Below are 7,298 nucleotides of genomic sequence, written 5' to 3' on the forward strand. Positions count from 1 at the left end.
TCTTGTTGGAATTAACTCGTTACGCTCATTTTCAACAATTATGATTCCACCTTTCTTCGACACACACCGCACTAGACTTACCCACGAACTATCTGAAATAGGATAGATGATTCCTGCATCTAACCATTCGCTCACTTCCTTTCTCACAACTTCTTTCATAATAGGATTGAGCCTATTTTTCCTATCAATTCGAGCTCTTTCACCTTCTTCTAAAATGATTTTATACATGTAACAAGAAGGGCTTATACTTCGAATATTAGATATGGTCCAACCAATTACTTTCTTAAATTTCTTTAGAACAACAATTAGTTGCTCCTCTTGATCTTTCATCAGTTCCACTAAAATAATCACAAGCAAAGTAGAACAATCACCTAAATAAATGTATTTCAAATGGGAAGGAAGTACCTTTAGTTCGAGTTTAGGTGGTTCTTCAATTGACAACTTGGGTAGTACAAATTCTCTAACTTCCAACTCCAACGGTTCAAACCATGTGGATTGAATAAAATTTCTCGGATTGGCTTCCATCAAAGCCATGTTTTCTTCACCTTCTAAATCCTCCAAAGGGTCAAGATCTAAGGCTTTCTCCAATTGATCTTCTTTAAAATTGCTTTCCATAGAAATCAAGGTTTCTATCTCTTCCATAACTGAACAGTCCTTTGTCGGATCGGGAAATTTCATCGCTTTAAGAATGTTAAAGGTTACCTGATCATTTTGAACTCGTATGGTGAGTTCTCCCTTCTGCTTCCCATGGCTAAGAAAGGTCTCCCAAGGATGATGGCACTTCTTTATCTACTTCAAAATCTAAGACAATGAAATTAGTAGGAAAAATAAATTTATCGACTCTTACCAAAACATCCTCGATCTTTCCTTCGTGATATGCTAAAGATCGATCCACTAGCTGAAGCGTCACAGTTGTAGGTCTTACTTCACCAATCACCAACATCTTGAAAATAGACTTAGGCATCAAGTTGATACTCACTCCTAAGTCACAGAAAACTTTATCACAGTAAGATTGACAATGTTACAGGGTATAGTAAAGCTTCCTGGGTCTTTCAATTTTGGTGGCAATTTGTTCTGTAGGAACGCACTGCACTCCTTTGTCAAGGCAATAGTCTCATACTCACTCAGTTGTTTCTTCTTCGACAGTATATGCTTCATAAACTTCATGTAATTCGACATTTGTTCTAAAGCCTCCACCAACAGAATATTGATGTGTAACTACTTTAGAACATCCAAAACTTCTTGAATTGCACCTCATATTTCTGCTTGTTTTGCTACAATCTTTGCGGATATGGAGGTGATAGAACTTTAGGTTGAACTAGACAACTTTTTTGAATAGGTTAATCTGCATCCAAAGAAGATGTTAAAATATCTGAATTCCCTAATTCATGGTTTACCTTCTCAGACTTTGTAGATCCTGATTCCTATGGTGTAGGAACTTCAACAGCTGGTTAATTATTCTCAATGGGCTTATCTTCGACATCAATCAATCGGGTTCTTTTACCATTTCGCAAAGCCACTACCTTGATATGTTCTTTACCCAAATTTCTTAGATTCTCAGTATCGCTCGACAAGGTTTCTTACGGTCTATTACGTAGCTCCGTAGCTAACTGACCCATTTGGTTTTCCAAATTTTTCAGTGTTGCTGCTTGGCTTTGGATCAAAGCGTCATTCTTTGCCATGTACACTTTCAAAAAGTTCTCCAAACTGTTTGATGCTTCAGCTTGAGGTGGTTTTGGAGCTTGCTAATTAAACCCTTGAGATTGATTGGGTCTTTACTCCAATAAGTTGTTATTCGGTCCATTTCCTTGGTTGCTTTAAGAAAAGTTAGGATGATTACTCAATGAAGGATTGTAGAAGTTGGACTGGGGTCCTTGTCCAATCCTATTTTGATATTTGTTCCCCACATAGTACACTGACTCGGGATTTGATGGACAATTCTCAAAAGAATAACCTTCCCCATAGTAAACACAGGAAACTACTTCAAACGGACTTGGTGGTTGAGCTGCAGAATTATTAGTACTATTAGCGTTAACTATTTTATCATAGAGGAAATAGACGATACCTGAGCTGATAATGAAGTGAGGGCGTCAAATTCATGAACTCTGGCTACACGTCTTCCTGAAGCTGTTCGATTTGTTCGCCATTGATAGTTATTACTCGTGATCCTCTCGATGATCTCATAAGCCTCATTATAAGACTTAGACAAAATTGCACCATTCGCGGAAGCATGTACCATTAATCTTGTATGGGCATTCAGACCATTATAGAATGTCTCTAACTGGATACAATGAGGAATCCCTTAATGAGGACACTTACGAAGTAACTCCTTGAATCACTCCCAAGCCTCATACAAAGACTCATCATCCAATTGTTGGAAATAATTAACCAAAAATCTCTCTGCTAATTCTTGTCATGTATATATGGAACTTGGTGGTAATGAATTAAGCCATGCTCGTGCTCGATCTCGCAATGAGTACAGAAACAACTTCGAACTTAGTGTGTCTTCAATCACACCGGCTATCTTGAATGAATCACTCACCTCCATAAACAATCGAAGGTGGAGATGTGGATCTTCCGTGGGCATACCACTAAATTGGCCCACTATTTGTAGCATTTGAAACATCACTGGTTTCAAATCAAACGAGGTTGCCTCAATATTTGACATTCTAATTCCTGGGTTTAACTCACTGAAAAGTGGCACAGCATACTGTCTGATGCATCGATCCCTATCATCGGCAATGAGGATAGGATTTCAGACATGATTGACTTCATTACCTTGGTCTTGATTCTGATTTCTAAGGTTCATCTCGACTTGTCTTTCAGTTGTTCGTTCACGTCTTCTTTGTTTGAAAGTTCACTCAATTTCAAGGTCTACAGGGAATAAATCGATAATTCGATCTATGCTCATAAATACCTGAAAAGAAAATCACAAAAATTAAAAAGAATAAGTTAGTAATGTTAGAAATAAATCAAATTGAAAATAAATAATTTCTCCAAAAAAAATGACCATGGAAATAGTTGACAATCCTCGGCAATGGCACCAAAAACTTGTAACGCGTAGGTTTGTGCAAGTGTACACAGTCGTTACCAAGTAATAAGTAAGTATCAAGTTATCATTTCCACAGGGATTGTATTTGTGCTAAGTCACTTAATTTGTAAAATTATATTAACATTTTGGTAAATAAAAACACAATATAGTTGAGAAGTGGTGATTAAAATATAGTAAACTAAATGCAATGATCCCTAATGCAAATTATCTTAAGTATGCAAACTATATGAATGAAATAGATTTTAGTAAAATTAAACACAATTTGCAACAATTATAACATAAATAAACTAGGATAATTACTTTAATTAAACTTAATTTATTATCAACATGCTTAATAACATTAAAAAAGACATTCCATGGCAACTCGATCTTTCAAGAGTTTGGAAACCACATTAGGTCCTTTCGGAATCCTTTACTTAGTAAATACGCATTTTACTAATCCTTATTTACTAAGAGTTTCTTAGCATTCGTGTGAGGAAACAGGGACGTGTCAGGTTTGAAACAATTTAATCATATAAATTTAAAAACTATGCAGATAACATAGCTTGGTCAGTGTTGTTATGCAACCTCCAATTTAATCAGGTCAGGGTCTAAATTGAGCATGCACATTTCAATTATGTGTCCATTAGCCGTCGTCTGGTCGAGATCGCTCAACTAATTCAGGTGCATCTCAATCACGTATGAACGAAATACAGACTTGATTTTAATTGAAAACATGATCGGTTGAGGCACAAACATTATAAGCATGAATCAAATAAATATTATTTAATCAAAGCAATCATCCTAGCTTAAATAAAATTAAGCTAACATTGTTATAAACAAGAACAAAGAACACATAGTGGAACGAAAAAAATGTGCAAGTGTACACAATTGCAACAAGTAAGAAAGTGACAAGGAAATGTCGAGTTATCGTACCCACAGGGATTGTAAAAAGGAATATTTATGAAATTAATGTTAAAACACTTTGGTGATGGAAAATATTTTGGTTTAAAGATGATTAAAAACTAAGGGTTAAAAACTAAGTAAAAAATTTAAAAATAAAAAGGTTCTAATGCACGATTTTAAATAAGGTTTAATCAAGATGATATAATTGTGTTGGATTAATTACATTCCTTTAACTTAGAATTTTTAAACTTATGTTTATCTTGCTACGAACAAATTCACTAAGCAACTCGGTAATTTGCTAACTCATCGCTCATACATACTTATTAAATTAATCAATCTCTTGAACATTTTTCAATGTCAATCCAAGCGATTAATCAATCTTCACAAGCATATAAATGATCAAGTGAGGTAATAGAGTATTTCTACCTTGAAACAGTTTAATCACAATAATCTTGCAAGTTAAGCAAGGCAAATGTATCACCAAATACAATCCTAAATTAACTTCAGCTATCTTAGAAGAATAAACATGCACTGATTAAGTATTGTATTGAATAAATACAATTTCAGTATGATTTAATAATTAATTCATTAGTTATCTAAAAATTAATATTGCAAGAATAACTTAGGCATGATTTTACTTAATCAAGCATCTTACCGAGGCCTATAACAGCACAAACACAATTTCAATAATTCAAGCAGGCAAAATATAATCAACCCAACATGGATTAAATTCAAGCTAGATTAATTAAATTAACCATTTCAATAGCATAAATATTCATAAACATGTTTGTCAAAACAACAGCGAAATTTAAAGAGATAGGGAACAATAAGCAAATCTGGTGTTTCTCCGTGGCTTGACTGATTTCTCTGTTCTTTGTTCTCTGTTGTCCTTGGCTATCAAGGTGACTTATGAACACTTTAATTGCTGCTTAAAAATGGCTGATGAGGACCTTTTTCCCAAGACCAGAAATCTGCACTTGAACAAAAGGGAAAATGGGAAGGAAAAGTTCAGAGAAAGTGAGAGAGGAGAAGAGAGACTGAGAGTGTGAGGGATGAATTAAATGATCAGCAAGTGGTGGATTTTATAGCTGATTGTGGCTGCTAAAAATAGCAAATTCCATCAGCCAAAGAGACCCCCTTGGCTGGCCACACACATGGCAAAGTTGAGAGATTCAACTTTGCTAAAAATAGCCTGGGGCAAATCCATAAAGCCACATTTTTTGGAGGGGTTTGGATGCAAGGTTGAAAGTTCTTCAAGGGCTTTTCTGCAAGCTTATTTAGTTAGCTAAAATGCTGATTTGGGTCAGCATATGGACGGTTCTGGGCAGCCCATTTGGTGGCTGGTTCGGTTCACTACATTCGATTCAACCAGTGCGGTTCAACTAGACCATTTTTTTCCATAATTAATTAATAATAATTTATTTAGCCCAAATTAAATTGGGAATAAATTAAAATTAATTATATTATGAATTAAAACACATTTTTGGACCATCTTAGGCTGGAAAAATTTTTCCTCGATGCTTCAAATTGCTTTTCAATTTTATTCTTCGAGCATTGTCTGTCGAGCCAATTTTCGCCCTTTGTGCGAATCTGTCGAAAATTGTCAAAATTAATCAAAATTAACTATAAAATTAATTAAAATTCATCATGTTAATATTTTTAACATAATTTAATTATTTTATTGTATTTAATTATTTTTTGACAAGAATTTAACTGAAATAGCATGATTTTAAGTTAAAAAGGGCATGTAAAAACACATAAATTTTCGTGTTTCCACATAGAAAAAATGTTTATATTAAATTAAAGAAAAGGAAGATTAAACCCAATTCAAAGTCGCTATCACCCAAGACTCCAACTGGCGAGGCTCCTTAGTTCCTTTGCTTTGCTTATTTGCTGATGGCTTTCCAAGGTGGCCGACCAAGGGTTCTTTAAGAGGCTTAATTGCTAAAATCTCTATGAAGAGATGATGCTAGGCATGGGAATGGAAAAGGCTAAGAGAATTTGGAGAAAAGAGAGAATGATAAATGATGAGAATGAATGAGGAATGACTGAGGGATGCTTGGGGGATGATGAATGAAGGAATGAGAGGGTCTTATTTATAGGTGAGGAGCGGGGGATAGTTTGCTAAAAATAATGGATGTTAACCTCTTCAAATCTCCTCAAATTGTGGCCGGCCATGCTTAGTGGCTTTTGAATTCATTTTTTTTCTTGATTTTTAAGCAATTTTGGATGCTACACAACTCAGGACTGAGACTTGGTCAATCGTAAATCTTCGGGCAAATCTCTAATTTCTTCAACACTACAAGGACCTAGTGTAATTAAACCAAAGAGTGGTTTAAATGGACAGCCATGTGTAACCGAATATTGGGTTAACTTGGTCTCTAATTTTCACGGTTTTGTAATCCAGCAAAGGTATCTGACCTATCCAAAATAAATCAACAAGTTAGACGACCAAAGAATAAAATTTATCCAATTTAATTAATTAATTAAAACCTAATTTATTAATGAAATATTTTAAAATGAATTATTAAATATAATTTTATATTTTATTATTTAATTTAATCATGAATGGCCCACTTTATGTCTTAAAAAATATAATATATTCAAAGTAATATAAAATAAGCCATTTATTGCATGAAAACTATATAATAAAGCATAAAATCACATTTTAATAATTTCTATGTCCTAATTTCATATTTTCACATATTTCATTAATTTATTAAAAAATTACTTATTTTTAACAACGGATTTAAGTAAAAATGTAATAAGTTACATAGGAAAAATCCTATATATTTTTTCGTTTACATACACCTCGCCATATCAGCGGGTTTTATCCTTACCTCTCGTCTTCCCTTCGTTACACTTTCTCTCACTTGATGCATTTATTAACTTTTCATTGTCTTGGTGTTATGCCTTCATTGGTGGGCTTCCAAAGTCTGTCTAGTCCTTGGTGGACTCCCTCTTCATATATAAGCTGGTCCCAAAAGACTTATTAGCGTTCTGCAATCCTCGCCATTTTGGCGAACTTGTATTTTATTGTCCATACAACTATGCGAGTCAGTTTTCTTACTTGCTTGTTTCCTCCTTATTGCTATCATAGTGGCAGAGTTCTCGTACCAGACTTTCCTCCTTACGAGGGTTAATCTTTCTTCTTTGCACCCTTCTTGGTGGTTCTTGATTATGGATCTTATCCTGTGATCTTTGGATAATTTCGTTTCCTTTATTTCTATAACAAAGTCTGCTCTCACTCGAATTATCTTCCTTTAATTCTTTTTGAGTCTTCGCCCACGTCTTATCTGTTACCACTTTCATCATTCTTAGCAGTTTCCTTAAGATCCACTTGCATTTATTTATAGTTTCC

General features: G+C 34.3%; 1 pseudogene; it reads left to right on the top strand.

Annotated features, from left to right (window-relative positions):
- Positions 1–2,297: 2,297 nt before the first annotated feature.
- LOC128034367 (small nucleolar RNA R71) lies at positions 2,298–2,411 on the top strand (annotated as a pseudogene).
- The last annotated feature ends 4,887 nt before the right edge of the window (positions 2,412–7,298 follow it).

Source organism: Gossypium raimondii, chromosome 10 (assembly GCF_025698545.1).
Source record: "Gossypium raimondii isolate GPD5lz chromosome 10, ASM2569854v1, whole genome shotgun sequence".
Lineage (NCBI taxonomy): Eukaryota > Viridiplantae > Streptophyta > Magnoliopsida > Malvales > Malvaceae > Gossypium > Gossypium raimondii.